At 37.1% G+C, this 26733-nt stretch overlaps 1 protein-coding gene and 1 pseudogene across 1 annotated transcript in view; both read left to right on the top strand.

The window, feature by feature from the left end:
* Positions 1-19097: 19097 nt before the first annotated feature.
* Positions 19098-26733, top strand: part of LOC101932249 (cytochrome P450 1A5-like) — a 68353-nt gene continuing 60717 nt past the window's right edge. Inside the window, exon 1 of the mRNA XM_005297746.3 lies at positions 19098-19859. The gene's annotated coding sequence lies outside the window, so the exon portion shown is untranslated. The remainder of the gene's footprint in view (positions 19860-26733) is intronic.
* Positions 24802-25605, top strand: LOC101943947 (choline/ethanolamine kinase-like; annotated as a pseudogene).

Raw genomic sequence — 26733 nt, forward strand, 5'->3', positions numbered from 1 at the left:
GTGAAGTAAAAATGGTTTGCGTGAGACCAGGATCAAGGCCAAAGTTGTTAGTTATTAACCTGCATTGTTAGTAACAATTGCTGCCAAGTAGTTTTCAGCATTCCCTACATGAACATTTGTTTCAAAGCCAAGATTTAGACAGCCTCAATTGATTTTACATAATTGCTTTGTGTGCTTTATAAGCCTGTGTGTCTGTGGAAGATTATGTCCTTTATTATGGAAGTCTTGTGTGTAAAAATAACCCTTTCTCCTTTTTTTGAGAGTTTGAGGGAGTATTTAATAAATGTAGTACAGTTAGAAATTTTTGATAATATGGGATAGGTAATGGTGAGACATTTATTCTCCTACTTACCTTCACATTTAGCTTTTGATTATATACCCAAATGCATTTTCCAAGATAGACGGTACCCACTTTTTTATTATTACTAATGGCATTATTAGAGGTGAAAGTTCATCACGAGTATAAGTTGCAGTGCCATTTGTTTTCATTTGATTTACAGGATCTCAGAATCGGCAGATTAGAAATTTACATTACAAATCATGTACAGTTTGAGATCCAGTACTCACTTGCCACACAGTACAGGAGTAAACATGCAGGGCATGATTCTGATCTCACCTGCACTGCAGTAATTCAGGAGTAATCCTGCTGAACTGCATCGAGTTAAACTGTTGTAAAACCAGTGTGGGATCAGTATTAGACCTTTTGTCTATTCTTGAGTCTGGCCTCACTGCCATTATTCACACAAGTATTTCCATTGACTTCAGTAGGAACTACTAGCCTGAGTGAGGAATTACAGGATCAGGACCCCAATTTGTAAAATCTGAAGTGGAATGGGCAGGGTCAGGAAAATTCCATCTATGTCATAAGAATCTTTGTTATCAAAAATGATTGCCCATAGGGCTTTATCAGACAACATTTTCAGATTAATTTGCTGTGCAACTCAAAATATTATCCTAGACGTATAATGAAAGTAGGGCGTTTACAAAAGAAAAGAAAACATCAGTCCATTTACATTTTGTAAAACATTGCTGAGCATTTCATCGTGTCCAGAGCAGTTAATTAAAGATGGGCCTGAACCAAAACTGTGGATCTGAATACACTCAAACTTTGGATTTCGGATTTTGAATCCAAACCCAGATCTGAATCCAAATTTCACCACTGACTGCTAACTTTATCATGGACCAAATAAACCCCCCACACCTGGATTTTGAGAGGTACCCTATTTTAAGGTAATTAGTAGAATTTACATTATCCCGTTGTTCTGTAGTACACCTCTAATCCTCAAATTTAAATACAGTGTAACTGACTTCATTAATTAACCATCTGAAATACCTGTTTCTCATGTATTTGGTTGTTTTGTGATCACATGTATACTGTTTGCTGAACCAGTGATGTACAGGTTCCAAGTCATCTGCATCATTGATAAGCAAAAATTAATAAACAAAGTAGAACACTTTATTGTAGTTTTTGGAAATATAGTTTAATTTAGGTGCTAGTCCTGCTCTGCATGAAGTTAATCAGAGTTTTGCTATTGTCTTTAGTGGGAGTAGGTCAGTCTCATTTAATTAAATAAATATTTTTAAAAATTAATATATTTTGTGGCAAATAATATGAACGTACATTGAATGTATATTTGAGTCCAGTTCTAAAACTCAGTCAGGGAATGGCATTCCTATAACACCCACTTATACCCAGAAATAGAAAACAATCCTAAAGCAAAAATCAAACCTATCAATTAAAAATCTAGGAATTAATTTGCTAGTTTGTTGGAGAAATGCTGTTAGTCAGCAGAAGTATAAAGCAAACCCAATTACAGTACATAGTAAATCCTAGAGATAGCCAAGCCTGCATTAAAAACCCCAATGTGTTTGAATTTTCTGCATGTTGTATAGTGACACTATTAACTATATCATCCAAAATTAGGGTTAGCACAAAACAAATCCCTTTCCTGTTTAAAATTTTTTTTAATTGCAAGAATATTTCACAGATTCAGAATAGTAGCATCATCGAATGCAGCTGTGATTTCAGATTCATTTAATACATGTGTTTCATCTTACCATTAGGGAAGTAACCAGACAAAGAAAATAAAAAAAGCCCTTTCTCCAGGTATTGGCAATCATTGCCTTAGAAATGTGTATATTTTAACGAATATATTGGTCTAACAAAAGGTAATACATTATCTACCTAGTCCACTCATTCACAAGAACCAGTATGGTTACAGACATTTTCCAAATGTTAAGACAGCTGTTTATTTGCAACATAAATATTTTCTCCCCTTTACTTTTTATTTTTATAATTGTTTTTTTAAAATATATAATTGTTTTTTCGCTATAAAAATACATGGTTAAATAATGAGAGTATCTTTTAATCTCACACTGTATATTTCATTCTGTTCTATTTAAATTGTACATAATATTGGCTAGAATAATGCTCTGAAGCAAGTTTTGGTAACCAGTGGATTCAGGCCACTCATAATCTATATAATCAAGAATGTAAATTAAATCCTTTCATTGCCACGTGTGTGTAACATTATCTGGCTGGGCGCTGCCCAAATATCTTAAGAGGAGAAACAAACCCTGATCCTAAAACAAATCCTTTAAGAACTTAATATACTTCAAAAAGTTTGAAATGAAAAGAGATATATTTTTGTTTGATTATTAAATTTATCAGCTAACGAAGTAGTTAATGCCTACTTGTTTTCCATCATTGTACATGAGAGAGAATATGATGGCTGTACACTGGAAACATCAATGTTTCATTTAATATTTGGTTCATGTATCCCAAGAAAAATCAGTGTATGCTTATAAAGTTTCAGTGCATATGATTTTTTTTCTAAGTTCCTGACAACAGTATCTATTGTCGAATCCACACTCTCCTACTACTAACTTTATGGTTTGGGTGTGTGTGACAGACAATGTCATACTGTACGTATAATAACTATAGTTATACTAAACATAATGATAAAAAATATAAGAATTATACATTACCTGAATTATAACCCAAAGTCATAGCCCCTGCTAATGATGATAATAATAATAATCAAAAAGCAATTTACCTGCAGAATCAGCAAATTGTAGAGCAAACAGAGGCAAAAGTGAGTCAGAGGTTGTTACAGAGCGCTCTCCAGCAAACCAAGTTTCTCTTGATTCCCAACAATTTGGGAGACTTCCTGAAAACAAGTGGCATATAGTCTAGGTGATGCATCAGGGTAAAAAGTGATGATAAAGATTAAAGCTGCATGAACCTTCCATGCCATATCCAGCTTGGTGAACTCCCAGTAACTGCAGTGGGAATTTTGCAAGAGTAAGGTGAGCAGAATTTGGTCTTTCATAGCCAACCTGAAATTCAACCTAGATTTCCACTGGCTCATAAACCAATACCACACCAAGTTTCATACAAACATGGGAATGAGTTTTGCATGAAATTTTTTTCTTCCCATAGATGATGAGAAAGACTTCATTTCAAAACCAAGCTAGACATTGCAGATACAGCTGAGGTTCACTTTGAGTTTTGGGGTTGATTAATACCTGAAAATCCCAGGAAAATAGAAATGAAAAAGGTGGGAGGTTTATCAGGCTCCATGCAAACTGAAACTGCTGAGGCTAATAATGACAAAGAAGGGCTTGAGGCGATACGGAAGATATGCTACGTAGTGGACTGAAATATACTTTAGACTGAACATTGGTTGTATATGTCCCAAGCTATAAATAGAAACAAACAAAAATGTTAAAAACAGATTGCAATAGGCAATATGGGATTCTTACTTACTTTTAGCTCTGAATATTTGTCTATTATTATATTTAAGTATGATTCAGTATTAATGAACAGGATTAATCCTTCACCCACCTACTTCAATAAGAGCATAATCAGATCCTTTTATCTCCTTTATATCATTCAGTACACATATATCCATAACATCCAGGTTGTGCCAATAAAAGTAAAATATGCTAATATTTCCAAAACCAATTAAATCACTGTAAGGCTTAACATTTGTTGGGAGTTAGAAGACAACTATGAGCATATTTTACATATTTCTAAAATTATTTTCCTTGTTTTTTGTTCCAACCACACCATATCCATTGTTGGGTCTCTGCATCGGCTCCTAATCTCCTTTTGCATCACCTTCAAACTTCTTCCCCTCAACCATAAGGCCCTCAATAAATCTTCCCATGGCTATATGTTGTCTCATATCACTTCCCTGCTTATGACTTACTATCTGTAACCTGGCACACTGGGATGCATCCTATTTCCCCCCCAAGCAAGTAGCTCTGCACCTCCTGCGCAGTCTCCATTGGGACTGGAATATCATCCCTGATACCCGTTTTCCATTCTACTTTATTGTGCACCTTATAATCTCTCCACAAAACTCACTTCTTTAGGCACCCTTTCTTTGCTACCATCTCACTTGGCTTGCACCATCCACCAAGTCAAATATGTGTATTCATTTATTTTCAAACATGAAAAGTGAAGCTAACAAAATAGATTCACAACACTAAGCACATCTGACCTTACAATGTCACTCTCATAATCATTTTCCACTTTTCCACTCCACAATTTGTTATCCCTTACTGTGTAAAATCTCATCTCAGGAGCAGAAACCTCTCAATGTATGTATTTGTAAGGGGCTCTATCTACTTATGGTGCTGTAGAAATAATAACAATAATAATACTTTTACACAGATATGACTACATGATGCAGTTAATCACATACGGAAACCAAAATTCTCTGCACTGAATACTTTCTTCCCTCTATACAATTTGTTGTTAATTCATTAGGATTGTCAGTCCTACAGAATAGTATTAATGGAATACCATCACGTCTATGCAATAAGTAATGGAATTCCTTGCTGTTTCCTCCTACCCACTCAAGATTGTACTTAGTAAAACTACAAAATGTCCGTACTTTGAGAGAAAATTACAACATTCAAGTGCCATCATTTACAATGAAGAGGAAGAACAATTGTAAAACTAGGCGGTAATGTCATCTACCAGTAAAGTCATGCAAGCTCATACCAAGCTAGGGCAAGTTATTAAGATGCTGCTTTGCGACTAGGTAAATTTATAGCTGCATATAGTATTCATAGTTCAAGAGCATTCAATGTTTTGAGAATTGTATCATGTATTTTTGGTTCACCTAATGCAATTAAAAGTGTTTCATCAGAAACCACAGATTTTGGGTGGAAGGATAATCAACATAAGACCCTTTGAAAAGCAAAGTGTATGTGGTATTTAACAACATTAATCGTATGACTGACTCTGTAAATCAGTTTGTGATACCACATATAAAAGGACATTATATTAGATTGTGATACCACATACATGGATATTATATTAGATTGGATTGTAGTAAGTATATTGTGCATTTTCAGTGCAGCCATGGCTGTAAAAATAATTCATTTAAATGAAAGTCAATGATGCATCTTTGTTTTAAATATTTATTTGTGTATGGAGATAGAAGGATCGATCTTGCTCTCTTTGAAGTCAATGGGAGCTTTGTCCTTAACTTAGAGAATGAGAACCATAATAGTGAACTTAATGCAATAAAGTTTTAATAACAAGTTTCAAATTCATTTGGTCAAAGTAATACTCAATGCTGCATTTTATACTGAATTAAGAAGTAAAGTTAGTTGAATAATACACACATATGACTCATTCAGTGACATCTTATTTTTATGTATAATATCAAACTGTTTGACTTTCTGAGTTGTGGTTAGAACTAGGATAATAATAATTAAAATTATTCCCAGATATCTTGTTTGGAAAATGTTGTGAAATTCTTAAGTATCTGAGAAATATTTTAATAAATACATGTTAATTTCACAACATTTGCCAAATGCAATCTTTGTGAATAATTTTAATAATTTCCCCCTAATCTAACCACATATCAGAAAATCAAATAGTTTAATGTAGTATTTTCTCCAGTGTGAAAAGAAAAAAGTTTTCAGATCACTAAACTTTACTTAGTAATTTGAAACATATTAGTAATGGTAGCACGTGTTAAAAAACAGGAAAGACTAGATCCTCATGCCCAAGAATGGACTTAAATATTATCATAGTAATCGATTAAAGATACTTATTATGTTCTGAAATCTCATTTAGGTGTGTGCCTGGAGCTGGAGTGCCAGTGAGGAACTTCAGCATAAGCAATCCTGGTAGTAGGTGCTATGCCTTGTAGTAAGCATTCGTAGTAATGGGATCTTATGTTACATAACATATGTCTGTTTGGCGTTTTTTAATATGTGGTGGACCAACCTAAAGAAAGGAAAGTACATTGGCGAGTGGGGAAATCCATTATGGGCACAGAAACTCTTTGCTTTGTTGTCCTACAAATGAATTAATTATCAGATATCTGTCTGCACCATCAACATATAGTAGTCAAATTTCCCTTCGATAAAATACTTTATAGTGGTTTTTTCTTTACTGCATCTCCACTGTACCATTAGGGGGGAAAAACCAACCACACCACCCAGAACTCTCCTTTTCACTGAAGTATCATTAAAAAAATCTATTTATCTTTTTAAATAGAAAGTGATGAAAAAACTACCGGTAATCATCACATTATGTTAAAAGGGCTTAAAATTAGAAATAAGTCAGACCTGTTTAACACAGATTTCCCATAAAGAAGTCCTAAAAACTAAAATTTCATTAGGTATTGGTTTGTTTTAAGAAAGTAGCATGCATTGCAGAAGTTACTCACCATGTGATGTAATTGTTATTGTAAAATGTGGATATTAGCCTGAACTGCACACTTTGTCGGTACAGTGGAGCTACAATTGCCTAGGGTGTGGTTATCCCCCATACATGCACATACCTTGCAGCCAGTTTTTCAGTATTTTCAATCACTGTTTTTTTTGTTAGACCATGAAATACCATTTGTGTGCCCAAGTCTGTAATCCCCCTCCAGATATGAAGAAAACACCACTCAAATGCAAGGAGAAAACAGATTCAAAGATTAACAAAAGGCCTACTTCATGTTTAAAAGTGCATACCTAATGCTGTTTTCTAGGAAAATAAACTGGACTTGTGGGGAAATGGCAATAAAATGGACAATCAGGCCCTTTGTATTTAAACTTACAATTCTATTTTCCTCATTAAATCCTTGCCAAAGATAATAGGTTGCAAGATAAAACATACACTGCTGAAGATAAAACACTCCAAATCAGTGTAAAATATTCCAGTTTGTAGGAAATGGTTTATGGAAAAAATTGAATTTTCAAACCCCTTGTTAATAGTTGTTAATATTAAAAAGTTGGTGAAGTCATTAAGATCGCCAGCTATATCTCTGCCTTTTGAAGAAATCGACAAAGTGGTAAATACACTGTACATGCCTGAAGTAGCGCATAAAGTGGAATCTGTTATTTATTGTTGATGTACTACACAACTAACACAAAATATTCATTTTAGTTAAGAAATATGGTGTTACGACTTGAACATTGGACTCTGTTGTTACTGTGCTTTCAATACCTTTCCCCTGACTTCTTAGACTTGCAAAATTCTATGGGTGTTAACACTGTACATGTATGTTATTTTTTAACATTCAGGCTACACACACACACACACACACACACACAGTTAAGTAAAAGCAAAATAAATATTGTCTTCTACTCACTAATCGCTCTCTATTTTAGTTCTCCTATACTTAACTTGTAGCATAACACTAGGTACAAAAAATATAATTGTTTTGATCTTTATCTAATGTTACAGAAAAGAGCAATGTAAAGTCCACTGCAATACACTCATCAGCTTTAGGGTCATAGGGGGTAACCTACCAACACAACTGAATCATTTGAAGCAGCTTCTACTAGCAAATCTGTTTATCCACAGACATAGGGGTGTTGTTGTTGTTTTGGTACAAAGCAGTGTAAATAGGATAATGGAATGTGAAGGACAAATTATAAAGTACATGAGCTTTAAGTGTTTTAGGTTTTGCTGTTAGACAACACACAAAGCTGCCGATACTGTTGATTTTTCTGGTACACAAACAACCCATATATCTCTACTCAAATGCAAACATTATTCTGAAATTACTATAGCATATGTTTATTACAAATAAAAGGATCCTGCATTCTATATGTCTTCAACAATCCCAGACTCAGTTCAGCTGGAGTTGTAAGTGTGCAGAGAAACCAGAATCAGGCCTAAATTTTATAGTAGATAAATTACATAATCTTTTAGATTGTCATTTCTCTCTCTTAAATAACAACACTTTTCTACAGTAGCTCCACTTAACTGACTAGAAACAAACATTTGTGCTAGCTAATTATGTTCTAAAATTGTTCTCCTCCAACTGCAATGCTGTCTCTATACCCCTCCCTCAGTGGCTGTTGTTGGGAGCCAAGGATTCTGTATGTTATACTGCAGGGGTCGGCAACCTTTCAGAAGTGGTGTGCCGAGTCTTCATTTATTCACTCTAATTTAAGGTTTCGCGTGCCAGTAATACATTTTAACATTTTTAGAAGGTCTCTTTCTATAAGTCTATAATATATAACTAAACTATTGTTGTATATAAAGTAAATAAGGTTTTTAAAATGTTTAAGAAGCTTCATTTAAAATTAAATTAAAATGCAAAGCCCCCCAGACCAGTGGCCAGGACCCGTGCAGTGTGAGTGCCACTGAAAATCAGCTCACGTGCCGCCTTTGGCACACATGCCATAGGTTGCCTACCCCTGTTATACTGAGATGCATGCTATGCTTTGAATGGTACATTTTCAGGTGTCTTGCATGGCAGTCTGACATGGGCAAAGGCAATGAACAGTAATGGGACTTGTGGGTCTAATCTGCTGCACATGGTGCCAAATATCTACTCCAGTAAAAGTCAATGTTTTGGGGACCCACAGCATATTAGTCTTACACAACAAGTATAGTCCATAAAGAACAACGTTACAAAAGGGGAAACCTTGATTGCTTTTCCAGAGATTTGGAGTTGGTAAATGGACATTAATATTTTAATACTTATTGTACTTTTTGAGTAAACTAACAAAGTATACATCCATATATCTGTATGTTATGGCTATTCTTACAAACTCTCTAGCATACTGACATTTCATTGAAATTGATAAGACATCAAATAGCAATAATATGAATACTTCTTAATCTTAACTACTCTGTTGTTTCTAATCTCCTTGAAATTTTTAAATTAAGCCAAAATGTTGTAATTTCTAACATTTCAATCAATTGCCTGTTTAAAAACATTTCACACTGTGATCTAAGACACTTATAGTAAGAAAAGAACAAATGGAAATACTAGAACATAATACCATCTGCCTAATATTGAGTCAAGAGCCATTACTTGAAGTATTTTCTTTTTAAAATATTTTATATAATTATTAATAGAAAATACTTCAAGCAATATATATAAAATCTTTTACACAGAAAAAGCATTTGAAGACTAACTTTGAATTACTGTATAAAGCACAAAAACATTGGGTAAATTTAAGGGGCAAATTCTGCTCTCTTCAATAAGGTGAGCACACTTTGGCCCTAAATTAATTTTTGTAAGAAAACATGATTTTATTTGAAAATCTAGTGAAAGCAAATTTACTACAGTATATCCCTGTCTGAAGCCAACTGCATTCTGCTTAGCCTGAAATCTTTCAGAAAAAGCAAACGTCCAGGAAAGCCTTTCAAAAGAAATACCAGATTCCCCTATTTTTAATGCCTTTCTTTGGTCTGATTATGAAGCTTGTACTTTGTTCCTCATTACAAATTCCCTTTCTTCCTCTTCATTCTGGTGCTCTGTCTCATTCAAAAATCATGTTTGGGCGGGGGAAAGCAGAATATTTTCCCTAAACAATTAAGGTCTCTTTCTCCTTTTCTCAGCAAAGGTCCCTGATTTTTCAGTCTGTGTCCTGCATATCATATGTCAAAGATTATTGACATGTTTTTAAATTTCAAAGATACTTGCATCTGCATTAAGCATTTTAATACTTCACAAATAAATTTTAACACTAATTACAATCTTAATTTTGCACACCTTCACACAAAGCTGTCAGTTTTATTTAACCATTGCTACAAACTTAAATATTGGTAGCTCATATAATATGGCATAACATTGCTTTGAGGGCTAAAGCATTATAAATATTCCTCTTTGTATGTGTACTATTATGCTTTTCTTCTTGGAACATGCATCTTATTGAATTCAAAATGTACCATACTCAGACAATCAATAGTCCAAGGCCTTACCTTTACAACCAAAGCTTGATTTCCCAGATCTGCTAAACTTCACTTCCACAGCACACTCTGCCCTCAGGTCTGTGATCAACACTACAGTCACAGCACCAGGCATGACCTCTATATATACACAAAGCAGTAATAGCAACAAGTGAATACTTAGATTCTTACTTCAATCCCACATTTATCAAGTGATATTACTCATAGAAAGAGATCCTTCAAACAAACACTTAATCTGCACTGAATTGGGAGGGATCTTGATGATACACTTGGGAGAAAAAGCAGCTTATTATACAACAGAGCAGATGAAAATACCCATAGCTATTGCACGTACCACTCATTCTGTTAACCATGTAATATACATTGTCATTTTGACGTGTAGACCATTTCTCTTCCTCCATCACCTCCACGTCAATCCAATTCACTCATTCTTGCCTATGATGAAATGGAAAAAAAGGAAACATGGAAAGATTGTTATCCTAGATCTGCATTTGTGGGACATTTTAAAGCCAGTTAGATTAACCATTGGGAAGATGTTAGCCTTGATAAGAGAAGCCCCACTGGCTTTCTGTCTCCCATAGACAATGAAATCACATAGTTGTGTCTGTGCCTCTCTGTTTGGATTGTTCTATTTTAACACATAACAGATTGAGGGCTGCCTTCTCTTCCTAATTAACTCAAGTTAAACTAATGAGAGAGAGGGGGTAGGGGGAAGCTTGGAAGAGAAGAGAGATCATGAGTTGGAAGGGATTGAATTACAATTTAAAGGGGACGGAGAAAGGGGAAAAAAAGATTGATACAGTTAGGCTGCATTCTTGGGGGTGGGATGGTTGCATGGTTTCCAAGAAAAGACAATGACATTCTGTAAAATTACTAAATAAATATAACAAATCCAATGTTGTGTTAGATTCCTGCTTCTTGTTAGGAAGTATTTCAGCACCACAGGGGAACAGCTCAGATTCCAAAATCTGATATCTCATCAGCAGCTGTTCCTACCTTGCACCCACCTCTAAAAAATATATGATTTATTGCCACAGTTATTTTTGCCAACCAAAATACTACTTTTAGTTGCTAAATGTTCATGGAAGGAAGTGGTATCTGACCGTTTTTTATTTTTTTTTTTAAACTTCTTCTAAACTGCCAGCAAAATGGCAGGTTTTGTATTATTCTAACCAAAAATTAAATGCACCTTTCCTTATGATACCAGTTAAAAATATACAACATAACAAAAAGTCAGGATGGAAGGATCTAATTGCAGTGCTCACACACAATGCATTTTAAGATGTAAGTGGGCATAATTTATGGCTTACAAAAGCGTGTGTATACGTGTATGTGTACGCACACATTTGTGGAAAAGAAAGAGAACTCTTAATCTTCAACTTTCATTCCTATAATTACATCTCTATGCATTGATAGTTTTGTATAAGATATAAAACAGTTATATGAAAGCATATATTTTTGATGCCACTTCTTTGGAAGACTTTCTAGGTCTAGGCATGAATTTAAGCTTCTGGTGACCTTAAACATAAATACAGTATCCCTGATTCTAATCTCAGTTATACCAGTTCTACACTGCTGTTACTTCATTGACTAGGGGCACTACTCCTGATTTATACTGGTGTGAGACAAGAATCAGGACCAATATGTGTGTGTGTACATGTGTGTGCAGTGGGTGTTAACAGGAACATGTTCCGTGTCCAGCCTCTACTTCAGTGGAGGCATCAAATTAACTAACACACTTTTCTGGCTGGGCCTTCTGGTATCTCCTTTCTCTTCTGTCCAGTGCCAGAAATGCAAGCCTCATGGCAAGCAGAAGAGGAGCCAGTAAATGTTTCTATTGTAGTTGTAACACAGGCAATACCATATACCAGAGAGGAGAGCTTCCCCCTTAACATGCACCACAGACAGACTGGTTAAAGGAAAAATCAGACAGAGTGAGAAGATGTTCAGACTGGGGAAGCAGAGGCTGAGGAAAGACAGGGAGTGTCAAGCCAAGAAAGGGGGAATAAGAGGGCTGGGTGACAAGAGGGCCATGTCAAGCTTGGAAAGGAGGGGTAACGGTGCAGGAAGAACTGTCAGGCTACTAACGAGAGTGTGGTGAAGACGGTTTCAGGGTGGAGAGGGTAAAGAAGGGCAGGTGAGAAGGGAGAGTTAAGCTGTAAAAGGGTGAGGTAAAAAGTAGTGTAAGGCTGAATAAGGGAAGAAGGGGAAGGGGATTCAAGGCACCAGGTCAAGCTCAGAAAGTGGGGGGAAATATTGCAAAGCAATCATTCAGAGGGACAGGAGAGGGGTCAAAGCTGAGCCGTTGGAAAGGGGCTCGGTAAGCAGAGGGAGGAGTTTCAGTAGGAGGTGGAGTGTGGAGGGGTGAGTTGTCAGGGCAGAAAAGGGGAGAAAGGGAGGGTAGACGAGGAAAGATTTGTCAGGATGGGTATGAGGCTGGGGCAAAGGGAAGGCCAGATTTGGGGTTCCTCTGCTTTCAAGTCATTATCAACTTGAAAGTAGGAGTTCTTGTCCGAAGCTCTGTTGTCTGTGTCTGTGTGTCTGCCTCTCTGTCGTGGCTCTGATTGGGGTTAATAAAAGCACTGGCTGGTTTAGCAAAAGCCGAGGGGATGTGACAGGTAACTGAGAAGGAAATCGCCATCTGCCTTTGGCTCACTGTGGTTATTTGTGTCTAACGAGGCCAGCTCGTCGCCAGCCTCTTTGCAGATGAAATGAAGCGATGGGCTGAAGCAGGGCAAAGGAGGCGCCGTGTCCTGACAGGCTGAGGTGTGACCTGATGAATCCTAACCATCCCGGACATCTTCAGAAGAGCAAGTGGAAAGACGGGAGGGGGCGGAGGGGTGCAAAACCAGAGACCAGACTTTGGGTAGGGGAGAAGGGGTCGGGGAAGGAAAAGGGAAAGTGAGATTATAGATCACCTCCTTTCAGATTTAATACAAAGCACACTACACCACAGCCACTGCCTCTGGGATCTGGAACTTCCCAAGAGGAAATATTTTGCTGAAGATACTGTAATCATTCTCCCTTCATGTAGTTAAAAATATCACTGGATAGATGTCTCTCATCCAGGTACAATTTTCAACAGGTTTTTTTGCATGCAGTATTGTGAAGGAAAACAAAGGTTTTCTTTCTAACTGGGCTCAATAAATCTGCCCTCAAAGACATGCCTGGGAGGACATACAGCTTGATTTTCAGATCCTGTAAGTACACGCTGGTGTGCATGTGTATATCTGTAACTATGTACTTACTTTGCACATCCAGAGGTGTGTGCTGCTAATTAGTAAGTGCAAATACTCATTGCACACACATGGAAACATCTTTACATCTGAACACATCTGTAGTCATCAGCATTTAAACATTCACAGAAACTGTGTTTGAGTTAAAATACACACAATTAATAAGGCTGCTTGTTTGACATGGCAAAGAGAGAAAGAGAGAACTAATAATTTTAGTTTAAAACATGAAAGTTGTTGGCACAGAATATTTTAATTATTATTATATTATTAAATTATTCTCCACTTGAAAAGTGCTAAATAGCTGCCATTAATAATTTAAAAGCAAATAAGGCTAGCCTAGTTAGATCTGATAAAGCATGTTATACATTCCTAAATTACAGCTACATTAGAGATCTCCTATCATTGTTAAACAAACCTGTATAGCCAAAAAAAAAAAAAAAAAAGTGTGACAAACACTACGGTCCTGATTCTCCACTGCCATGTATCTTATGTGGCCATTTTCATGTGTGGAAAAGGGGTATAAAATGCTACCATTCTGATTTGGTTTTACACTCCTTTTACATTAACTTTTCACAGGTGTAAAAAACTAAACAAATACAGGGCTGTGTATATTCAGGCCCCAGGATTTTTCTGTGAAAACTCCTAATTGTCACTGGTTTGGTACAGAAATCATGGCCAGGACAAGTATACAGCTTTAGGGCCTGATCCCAATGCTCACTAAAATCAATGGGAGTCAGTGGTCATTGGTTAGTTTCGTTCTGGGCTGAACCAAACTTTTTCACCACTTTCTTGTACCAAGAAATTTAGAACACTGTGCAGCAATCATAGGACTGGCAGGGACCTCGAGAGGTCATCCTGCACTCATGGCAAGGCCTAAGTATTATCTAGGCCATGTTATACCAACATTCTTATTCTCCATATATGCAAACATATTAAAAATACATTCTCAGTTACTGATAATTATCCAAGACACTCAGTGATTTTTTAGGCAAGACAGACACTGGCCTCCACATTTGCCAATGTAAATAACAGAGGTCTAGTTGAGGCAGGATTGTTGGCACTTTCATTGTTTTCCCCCCACAAGAAAAAGGTTTCAAAAATTGATCAGGCTAGTTCCTACAGAAATGGGGGGGGGGAGGGGGAGAGATCAGGCCTGAGCCCTTTGGAAAAACCATCCTGTAATATTGTGACTTTATAGCCAGGAAATGACTCTCTTAAAATATGAGGGGAAAATGCACAAAATAAATGTTACAGCATTGTATTTGATAGTTCTGGATTATGAAAATGAACTAAAGTTAACCGTATGATCATTGGCTGGAGTTATTTCTCACCTCACAGTCTCATTGCCCAACAGAGGATTGTTCACGTCAATGTTTAAATCTAAATATGTTTGAAAAAATGGGTGGAAAATCTTTCCCTTTTGCTAGTGAACTATTACCAAAATAAATAGGAAGGAAAGTTGTGTGTGTGTGTGTGTGTACGCGCATGCATGTGGATATGGTGTGGGGGTAAGAGAGAGGCTAGATTTATGAACCAAAATCTATAACATTTTTTCAATGAAAATTATGTTTTTCACAATGCATAATTTCTCACAGTTTTACTGAGCAAACTGGCCTTCCTACTGGGACATAAAAAACCTTATGTGAACGGATGTGTTCATGAAAAAAGGAAAACAAAATGGTGGACAAAAATGACTATTGCCCCACCATGACTACATTAGCGTAATGTGAGACCATTCTGTGCAAAATGTCAGGAGAGCTCTCACATGCTCCTATGTTCTATGTATATAGGATATCCTTGCAGTGTAGCTTACACCGATACAATAATCAGATATGCAACTATTTCATTTAGAGCTACATTGTCCTCCTGTTTTATTTAACTAAGTAGGGACATTTGTTCCTCAACCACCCCCTTGCTTGACCTATCAAGACCTGGGGTCTGGTTGGAGCGCAGCCCCTACTCTTAGGATATTCTCCTCTGTGAGAGGGGCAAAAATGGGTGAGCCCTGGGCTATGACCCCTCCCCCTTCTTGCTGGCCAGAGTAGACATACAAAGTAGCCTAGGCACAAAAGAGAGATTAAGAAGCTGTACCTTTGGAAAATGTTAAGTATATTCCAACCTCCCAACCCAAAACCAAACCAAACAAAACAACACAAGAAATGAAAAATGTTATTTTCCCCCCTAGATTTTCACTGAAAAACTGAAAACTAAGAACTTTTTGATTTTTGAAAACTGATTTTTTTTGTTTTTTCATCCAAACCCCAGAAACTTCAAAAACCATGCAAAAAAAATCTACAATTTTTTTCATTTTTTTAAAACAGTGATTTTTTTGCCAAAAGAAAAACTGTAAATGGAAAAAAATATGACCACCTCCATAAAATGCCTCCTGGGTTACTCCTGCATGGTGAAATTTATGTACAATCCAATGCTCATGGCTGTGCCTTTAGTCATGATCTTGTGCTAATGTAGACAGAATGAAGGGCCTGAGTCTCCTTTAATGTCAAACAACTTAAATCAAAATGAGGAGCAACTGCATTCACATTATATGGAATTACGCCAGCACGAGAACAGAATCCGATGCTAGCCACTTAGCAACAAATACATTTTGTTTAAAAGTTAAATACAATTTGCTTTGCTGTCACTTTCTCCATTTCTTTTAGCCTCCTATGACAAACAAATAAGTAGAGAACAGTTTGTTATGCTACAGCAAATTCCCATGCACACTCCTGGCTAGGGTGACCAGATATCCCGATTTTATAGGGATAGTCCCGATATTTGGGGCTTTTTCTTATGTAGGCTCCTATTACCCCTCACCCCTGTCCCGATTTTTCACACTTGTTGTCTGGTTACCCTACTCCTGGCATTCACCTCTCTCCTGCAAAACAGGAGGAGTTTATAAGCTCTCAGACTGTAATTATCACTGTTCAAGCAAGAAGCCTGTTTCTTGAAAAGAAGTTAAGTGACAGTGTCAAGCCATTAATAATCTTTCCCATGTATAAATTAGTCATATACTTATCAGACAGATCATAATTTAAGATGCAAGTTTTGCTTTCAAATGACAGTCTTTAACATTAAGCCTCTCAAGAAGCTATTATCTAAAAGACTAATCATAACAAAAAAAAATTCCATCTTGCAAGCCACTACTCTATACCTGAAGGCCCATGAATCTAGTGACTAATCAGCCACCAACTTTATACTGTATTTCACCCCATGCTGCAGAATTATGTTTGAGAAACTCAGCTTTCATTTAAATAACACGTTATTATCCCTTTTGATTGTGCAACATCCTTAAAACTGTAAACCAAGCGTACAGGATGGAGTGATGACTGCCCGAGGCTATGTCTACACTAGCACTTTTGTCAGTATAACTTATGTCGCTCAGGGGTGTGAAAAATACCCCTCTGAGCAACATAATTTACATGCACAGAAGTGCCGGTGTGGACAGCGCTATGTCAGCTATGTATGCTCTCCTGCCAACATACCTACTGCTGCTTGTTGGGGGTGGTTTAATTATGTCAATGGGAGAGCTCTCTCCTGTCGGCATAGAGCGGATACTCAGGAAATCTTACAGCAGCGTAGCTGCTTCTATACAGCGGCGTCGCTGTAAGGTCTCTAATGTAGACATGGTCTGAACCTGCAGAGAGCTAAAACAATCACAGTGAGATAGGTGAACTGCCCCACCTCATTTAGGGCCCCATGATTCTGTAGCTGTAGAAACTGGTATTTGTCCAAGATGACACAGAATACAATATTTTACCATAGAATTTTTTTATTTTGCTGCAGCCAGGCGACTGACATTTTGTTTTCTGGCTCCCTGACCTGGCAGAACCTGCCTGAGGCTACCTCTTCCTCTTCAGCTTTCCTCATAAGAGGGAATTAATTGGCACACAGGAGTTTTTTTGGTAGATGCCTGAACAACACTGAGAAGCCAACATCAAGGGCTGGGCCACCTGGTAAGTATAGCAAAAAAAAAAATTACTCCAAAATTACTGTTGAAAATAATTATTGATTAATTTTATGTCAATGAGGATTTCCAGCTATAAGCCACAATTGTGTGTGATTTGTGGGAAGGGGATAAGGGCATTTCCTGCTAACATCCTCACCGAATCCTGCCACAAAATGTAAAGGTTGTGCCATAGAGTACAAGGGCCTTGTCTATACCTTTCTTCTTCAAGCTTTGGGGCACAGAGGGCTGTGAAAAAGTTCTAAGCAGTTAGCACAGATTCGCGTCTGTTGCTTATCTCAGACCAGTTTTGCATTAGTGTAACTGCACTGAGTTCAAATCAAGATTTAGACCAGCGTTAGATCAAAATCAGGCCTGAAGAGTCAAAAATGGTGAAATGTTATACTCTTTTTTGGTGTTTGAATTGCACTCAGTTTAGTAATTTGCACATATTTTAATACCTTTTATATTCCTGGTATTTTTCAGGTTCCCCAGTTGTAACGTGTGAAAAATAAACATGATCTAAGATTATATTTACTAAACAAGATTTCCCTGTGGATGGTAATACAGTATGCAGTGGGGAAATTATTTTGATTTAATTAGGTTTGCTGACATATGGTGAAATAGTCACATTAATATCACTTTTTCACTCAGGTTTCAGAGTAGCAGCCGTGTTAGTCTGTATCCGCAAAAAGAACAGGAGTACTTGTGGCACCTTAGAGACTAACAAATTTATTAGAGCATAAGCTTTCGTGGACTACAGCCCACTTCTTAGGATCCACTCTTTCACTCAGTCATTTTCAGACCAGTGGAGGATGAAGGACCGTTTAGCACTTGTCCATCAATTTCCATCCTCATTCTTCTGAAGGTCTTGGAGCCAAAAGCTCACTAGAAGTAGCCAAATCAGGCTAGTGAGAGCATAGACAAGACCATCCTCTGAACCATGTGTCTGGCATGATTGTACCTATTATTTATGAAGGTTTGTTCATTTTGGTCACATATATGGCAGTGACAATGAAGCAAATGTCTCTATCTTTCAGATGAGCTGCTAAAATTGTATCTAGTGTTATAGCAGGAAATAACCTCACAAGATGAATCACATCCTGTCTTTCAGAGGATAAGTAGTTCATCTGAGTCTAAGCAAAACAATTAGAAATTAAGGTCCATTTGCTATGCAACTAGATGATATTACAAATATACAGTTGTTTCTGTACTGTTGATAGTCATTTTATGGTGACCTGTTCATGTTGCAAATCTTGTTGGTTATCTTATTACTTGGAACAAAAATCTTAAGCAAGCTGAAAAATAACTAGTTGCTTCTGCTACTCTTAAAGGGGAACCAGATAATGTGAATAACCAGAATAACACATTTTCCAGGTTAATTATAAGGCAAGATTTCATTAAACCAGAGAATATACACAAACTTAGAATTTTCTGTGAATCCCTCATGTATCTGATTTCAAGGAATAAATTAAGTTGAGGCTCTCCAGGATGATTCTAGTCAGCATACTGCTAAACTTGTTGCCAAGCAACAAATCTCTAACTCTAGTTTATAATTACATAGTACTGTAAAAAATGCTGCTTGAAAATTGTCCCCCAAAACAAAAAGGAACTGATGAGTCACTGTCAGCTGCTGGCAAATAACACAAGAGACAATCTAGCAGAAAGTGAGTTATTCTCAGTCACTGAACTGCTTCCTACAATGCATGTCCTCGCAGTTAAAAAGCCAGCTCCAGAAATTAGAGTCACAAAAGGATGTGTGGTTTATGAAATCCCAGGTATAGAAGAAATTCAAGATGAAAGTGTTGGAATGTACAGTTATTCAGATCACAGAGAGCTCTGGAGTGAACTGACCAGCTCTCAGGTGGATCACCCACCAGGGGACCCAGAACTGGATGATCAAGATGACCAAGGCCAAGTGTGCATGTGTGCTTGCACCTGGAAGTGTTCTATTTGATGGCATCATTTAGGTTTCCCCACATCTTTGGTTCCAGCATCTTGGTTTTTTAAAAAAAATCAGAATAGGAGCTGGTTGTGAGAGGCTCTGTTGTGACTTTTCATGATGAACTTGGCTGAAGTGAAGGTAGCCTGAACTATCTGTGAAAGAGATCTGTCACATGAAAGCCTGTTCTCTGCTTTTCCATATAATGAAGCTTGTTTCCTTCCAGGACTGCCTTTTTCATACTGGATTTATTTGAAGTTAACAGGGTCACTCAGAAGAAAAAAAACTGGCTATGAGAAGGGCCTAATGTTTTCTCCTGTTAATCACAGAAGATTGGATGGAATAGAACTGGAGTTTATCTTTTGCTGGGCAATCCCGTGTCAATGCATTTGCTGTTTGTTTATGTTTTCTGTTGCATGTGTGACCCTGCCCTGGTTGCAGTGGAACTAGGATTGTTCTTGGGATAAATGCTTTATTAAAAAAGCTTGGCTGGAGTTGGACTGCTCAAATCAGCTACTTTGCCTGATGAAGAAACCCCTGCATTGAAAGCTGTTTTACTGCTGCCAGGTAGGCAAATGAATTGAATTAATTTCTACTAATACTGAATAAGTCCAAAGGATTTATTAGGCATATCTACTCAGTAATGCAAGTTGAGTTATACTTAAATAGGTTGCTTTCTGTACTTAACTGTCATTGTAAATCATAAGACTTTTAAAATGATTGAAATGTGTCGTTTCATTGATAATTTGTACACTAACAGATGGAAATGTAATGATGCTGTGGGATATTTGGCATGTCATGACACTTATAAATGACTACTCAACTGATCTTTGTACTGAAACTCAGTTTTCTTTTAAGTGATATGAAATAAATACATTAACAGCTAGTTATTGAATTGTTAAAAAAGGTTATGTTACAGTCCTTGTTTTAATTTTAGAATCTCATTGAAGTTTATTTCTGAAAACATGTTATATCGTTAATATTATAGAAGCCAGTCTTGCACTTCTTATTGATAAAAAAACTTCCATTGATTAAAAACTGCTGGAGTTGACACTTAACTTGCACAGTTTCGTTCCATTAAATCTACTCAGTGTATGCAGAGAAGTGGGTTTGTGATAAATGTTATACTGCTAATTATTGTTTGTACAGTACACTGATCATGTAAAATGCTCTGGAAATGCTCATTATTAATCATGATATTATGTGTAACTCCTCCATCTGAACGAAGGACACCACACTGCTTTAGGGTCTGATTCTGATTAGAGTTGTGTGAATAACTGAATTTTAGGTTTGTTTGCCAAAATAAAATAAAAAATAGTTTCAGGTCAACCTGAAATGAACATTTTTCAAATAGTTCTGCAAATAATTTTTTTTTAATTGTTTTGGGTCAGTTTTGTTTAACCTAAAAAAGTTTCATTTAGTTTTAGACTTTTTTACATCTTTATTTTTTTTTAATGAAATTGAAGAAAAATTTGAAATGAAACATTTTGAATCAAAAACATCAAAATGTTTTATTTCAAAAGTGTCAAAATGAAATATTTCTTTTTTTTTCAGAATTTTTTGTGTTTGTTTTCAACTGGAACAATTTGGTGAATTTGTCATGAGCTTGGCAATGTTTCGGTTGACCCAAATCTGTTTTTTTTTTTCAGGAAAAAAAACTGTCCAAAATATTTTGCCCAGTTGTAATTTTCATCTCATTTACACCAGTACTTAGAAAATCAGTAGTAGCCCCACTAAAGTCAATGGAATCATACCACTTTATAGCTGATGTAAGTAAGATCAGAATCAAGAACTTAGGCTGTTAGGTAGTGAAAGCAGATATTGCTGGGAGTTTATACTATATTATTAAAATGCCACTGTGTAAAGATTGGAGTAAGATTTTCAAATCTAAAAGTTTCACTAGATTCTTGCCATGACTTGGGAAACATATTATATCCCAGTTTTGTTTTCAATAATACTTATGGGCCTCCACTGTTAAGAGGGGATTTGAAGCAAAGACCTAATCCCTCCCAGGTATAAATCACTATATATTTTACAAAGAATTATGATTAGTAATTGCAGCTCTTTTTCTTTAAGGGCTGCTTTTATTTCTTCTGAAAGTTTGAATTATTTTCCTATTAAGAAGAAAGCCAAAAAGCAAATATGATCCTTTTATTAAAATTCCTGATATACTAGCAGAACCTCAAGCTTTGCTTACTTTTTTTTTGCATTTAAAATTATTCCTCTAGTTATCTGCTGATGTATCTAAGAGAAGAAGATATGATGGAAGTAGTGGAAGACAGGAAGTTAACTATGGCCCTGATTCCCCTCTCAGGTCTAAATCTGGCATAAGTACACGGGTGTAAAATTGTTGAAAGTGAGAAGAGAATCAGTATCAGAATGATGATCTTTTACTGTGTGGTCCTGATCTGCGCTGGGATCTGAGCTGAGTTATACCTGATGATGAAAAAGCCAGATTACAATTCTGGATGTATGATGGACAATATTATTGATCAAGAGAAACCCTCTTGGCCTGTGTTGTCTGTGCCTCTGTTAGACTTCTATCTAGATTTTGTAAACTGTAAAGTGTTTGATTAGGATGTTTGCCATTACTTGCATTTATTCCTTTCTAATGGAAATGCTTTTAAAAGATCTGATGATTTTACAAGTGTTGCTCACTAAAGCAGCTATTCAAGCAGTCATGTTTAGAAATACTAAAATAAATTGGATATAAAAACACAAGAAACAATATTTACATGGGGCAGTCAATGTTTATAACCCATAATCACAAGCTCTCTCCGTCCCTTTTATAAACATTAACCAAACTGATAAGTCAGTTTAAAATTATATTGTGTAAATGTTATATTAATAATTTATTCCAAAAAAGTTGGGAAAAATCACTGAATAGATTACTTAATATACGGTTCAATAATTTATTATGGAATTAATATGGGACTAATCTTCAGCATAAGAATGGAAATTATACGTATAGCAAACATTTTTTAAGCAAGGTTTTCATGTTCCTGCTTTTATTGTTAGGAGATGGGAGAAATCTGGTAAAAAAAAAATCTTTTAAAAATATTTCAGAATTAATTTGTGATTAATAAAATGTGGTAAAAAATTTTAAGAAAAATATATCACGACTTCTTTTTCTGTCTGGTTTTCTTCTTGCTCACATCCTGCTAATGCAGCTGGAATCAGTTCCGGGAAATACTGTTTCTTTGGAAATTTAATAAATACCATAATTGTTATTAAGTTAATGAATGAACGGTTTGGGATTTATATTGCACTACTGGATTTATTCCTTTTTTATTCCTTCCCAACAATAGCACACTCATATAACTGTACATTTTTCAAATGTGATTGTTTCAGCAGGAAATATTTATTTCCAGCACACTGATTTTGAAACATACTCATTTCCAGTTTAATAATTATTTCCTTCTAGGCACATTGATTGTTTTTATCAAAAAATCAATGACAATTCTGTTCCCATAGTTGAAGCTGAATGTACAGGTTTGATCATGCATCCACACAACCCACTCTTAAATACAGGTTTCTATTTCATTGTGGAGATTGACATTAATGAGATCAATGTATCTTAGTCCTATTTTTCTCTTTAGAATTATGTGTTTTCTATAAAACTTTAATGTTAATACCAAAATGCTTATTTAAATATCTCCTCCCTCTTTCCTACACATGCTGAACATTAGTTTCTTCAGTACAACTGAATCCTTGATAGATTGGACAGTTGAAATAAAAATATCCTTTACTGATTTGTAAGTTGCTGAAAGAGGCTTTGAGCCAAAACATTCATATCTTCCTCCTCCCACTTTTGAATTATCTACTTTTTGGACACTTTTGCACTTAAAAAAAAAAAAGAATGGATCAATTCCTGCTCTTATTCATACCAAGGTACATCACTTAACTCAATGGCATTACTGCTGATTAACCCTGGTGTGACTGAGAGTAGAATTTGGCTTATTAAATGATTTAATGCATCCTATTGATAAATCTATGTGGGTTCATTGTCCCAAAGACCAAAGAAAAAAGCCACTGATTGTTTAGAGATGTATTGTTGTTTATGTGAGAGTTCACAGCGTTACCACAATAATATTTGTCTTTTGAGTGTTCTATATGTTCCTGTTTACTGAAGTATTTAAAATAGCTTTCATTTCATAGACTTTGTTAATATTCATTAATGAAAATGAAATTATTAAATGGATATAATATTAAATTGATTTTGGATGTGGGTTTGTTATTTTTAATGATTTTTCTTCAGTCACATCAGAGCTAAATGAACACGGTAGTGAGCACTGCTAACTCATAGAGTTTGATAGTACTTTACAAAAGATTATAACATGAAGCCACGAGCTGAACAATCTTAGTTCAAAAATTGGACTGATAAAATTGGACTTTTGCATATGATTTCAAGCACCTACACAAAAGGGCACAATGGGTAAATACAAAGCATCAAAGTATTTAAATAAGAATAGTAATACGTGATTTTTTACACTTGAACAGAAGATCTCGAAACACACAAGGGAAAATAAAAGACCTGTGATACAGCTGTGGCTGGCCCAGGTCAGCCGAGTCAGGCTCACACTGTGGGCTGTACAATTGCAGTGTAGACATTTGGGTTTGGGCTGGAGCCTGGGTTTTGGGGCCCTCTCCCTTCACCCTGGACTTACACTGCAGTGTAGACATACCCATAGTTGATAGGTTTCACAAACAAAAATCCACACATATTTCAGTATTTTCTTCAAAAAAATTCAAATTTTTCAATGAAAAAACACACCTTTTCCAAAACATGTGTGTGTTTGGATTTTTGTTTTCTCCCCACTCTCTCTCCTCGTTTTTCCTTTTTTGACCCCTCCCTCAGAACATTTCAAAAGAAAAAAACCTTCTGGGAAAATGTTCATTTTAGAAAAGAGATCATTTTTCATCAAAAAAGTGTTAAATAGAAAATTTCAACCAACAGCAATAGTAACCTCCATTTTAGTTCCATTCACGTTATCCTTTGACCTCTCTAATATTCATTCTTAATCCTCAGGGCCCATACAAGGATCAAGTAAAATAATGTCACCAAATCAATCATAAAACAGACATTTAGCACGAAAGATAAGTTTGAGATGATTGGGTGTACCTACTGGTATAATACCGTATATCCTGCTTATATTCTAAAGTATTCCTTCTATGCTCTGTGCTACTATACATAACCCAATCATCAACTGTGGAGTATACCTAGATGTCCAAATGCACATTTAGTAACATCTAAATAAAGCAGATGTGAAAACTTGTCCTCACTCCCCTTTGGAAACTTCATTTGAGGCAAAGATTAAAAGAGCACAATTGGCAGGTTCTGTTGGTACCTTTTCCTGGTTTCCACATCTGTTTTTTCTTACCCTTAATATGTCAGCTTGTCTCTCTCTCATTCTCCCCCTCACTCCTGGAAAGCCATTTGGTTTTTCCCATTCTCCCCCGATGTTGGGCTTCTCTAATTTCTTCCCATGGGGATCTACATTCCCACGCTATGTGGCGCGTCTCTTCCTACTTCCCTCCCAGCCCTTCTGCCACTTCGAACTGCATCCCACAGCTCATCATCACCTCTGCTCTTCCACAGCCCTTCTGCACTCACAGAACCCCAGCACTCCTGCATCCTCAGAGCCCTTCAGACTACCCCAGCCATCCCAGTAACCTCACAGCCATTGAGCTATTTGGGACCGCGAAACGGTACCTAAAGCCGAGCTCACCTTCACCCAGCAAGCCCAGCTGAAGAAGTTCAACCATCTATAGCCTATAACCTGCAGAAAGGAATGAGGAGCCTCAGGGAGCTGCTGGAGTCCATGCCCTCCCCCTGCGGTCTTCTGCCACAATGACGTCCAGGAAGGGAACATCCTGCTGCTGGTGGGGTGCCAGTCGCTCTCACCCCTGACAAGCTGATGCTGACTGACTTTGAGTACAGCAGCTACAACTGCAGGGGCTTCAACACTGGCAATCACTTCTGTGAGTGGGTTTATGACTACACCCAGGACACATGGCCCTGGTACAAGACCTCCATGGAGACCCTACCCTCCTTGCCAGCAGCAGCTGCACTTCATTCGGCACTACCTCTGGGAGGACTTGGGGAGGCCCAAGGACATTATGCATGAGGAGCAGGCCTGCATTGAGGAGGAGATTCTCACTGAGATCAGCCGGTTCGCTCTGGCCTCTCACTTCTTTGGGGGCCTCTAGTCCTATCCTGCAAGCAAAGATCTCCACTACTGAGTTTGGGTACCTGGTCTATGCGCAGAGCCACTTCGAGGCCTACTTCTAGCAGAGGGCGTGGTGCACGTGACCAGGCTGGCCCACAGCATCCCCCAGCCCAGCTCTGCCTGCTCCACTCTCAGACTCTGCCTCCTGCAGTGTGGCCCTGACCTCAGGTTGCTGCAGACACGTGAGGCCTGGCAGTCACTTCCTGGCCAAGGGATCCATTTGCCCTGTGCTACCAAGGGACAGCAGCTGGTAAGTACCGCAAGGGAACAATGTGCATACCCCATATGTATGTATATATATCCCTCCTCCAACCTCTGGTACCTGGGAGGACCTGTCTTTCCATCTGCAGTGGAGGAGTCAGCTGTGACAGAGACTGATGATGGCAGCAATCAGCTCCACCTGCTGGCAGGGACTGGAAGATGCAGGATTATTCAATGGAGTGAGAAGAGCCTGGGGAGGCTGAAGGAAAGATTTGGAGAGGCATCACCACCTAGTGGCTTCCCAAGGCATTGGGTCTGGTCTCATAGGAGTGGTTTATTTCTATTGTGTTATAAACAAACTTGCATTCAATAAATTTACTGTTTATATGACAATTTTAGAGGGTGGCATATGAATAGATGGAGGTCAGAGACCTCTCAGCTGTGGTTCAAACCACATCCCCAGCGAGGGTCTCTTTTAGTCCAGATATAAAAGATGTAGCTGTCCTAAATGCATATTTCAGAGGCTATTAGGGGGACAAAGTGTGTGAAGTAATATCTTTTATTGGGCCAACTTCTGTTTGTGAAAGAGACAAGCTTTCGAGCTGCACAGAGCTCTTCTTCGGGTCTGCGTATTTCAAAGGATTGCAGGATCCAGTGGAACTACATTTGAGAGCCCTTATACCCTGATTATTCTGCTTTGGTTCATATGACTTGCAGCTCTGAGCTCAGGACAAGGCTATTAGTGCTTGAATCTACATAGAAACCTGGAGTTGCCATACTGAATTAGACCTGTGGTCAATCTATTCAGTAGCCAGTCTCTGACAATCCCTAGTAATAATCTGTTCCCTATGCACATCTCATCATAAATAGTTAGCTTGTCTTAAACCTCAAATGAGAGGTTTCATATCCCTTCCAAAACTTTTTTTGTTCACAATAGTTAATGCTAATCTAGATAGTCTTGTTATCCATATCAATATCCAGTCCCCTTTATATCTTGATAAGTGTTTGGC

The sequence above is a fragment of the Chrysemys picta genome, chromosome 6 (assembly GCF_011386835.1).
Source record: "Chrysemys picta bellii isolate R12L10 chromosome 6, ASM1138683v2, whole genome shotgun sequence".
NCBI lineage: Eukaryota > Metazoa > Chordata > Testudines > Emydidae > Chrysemys > Chrysemys picta.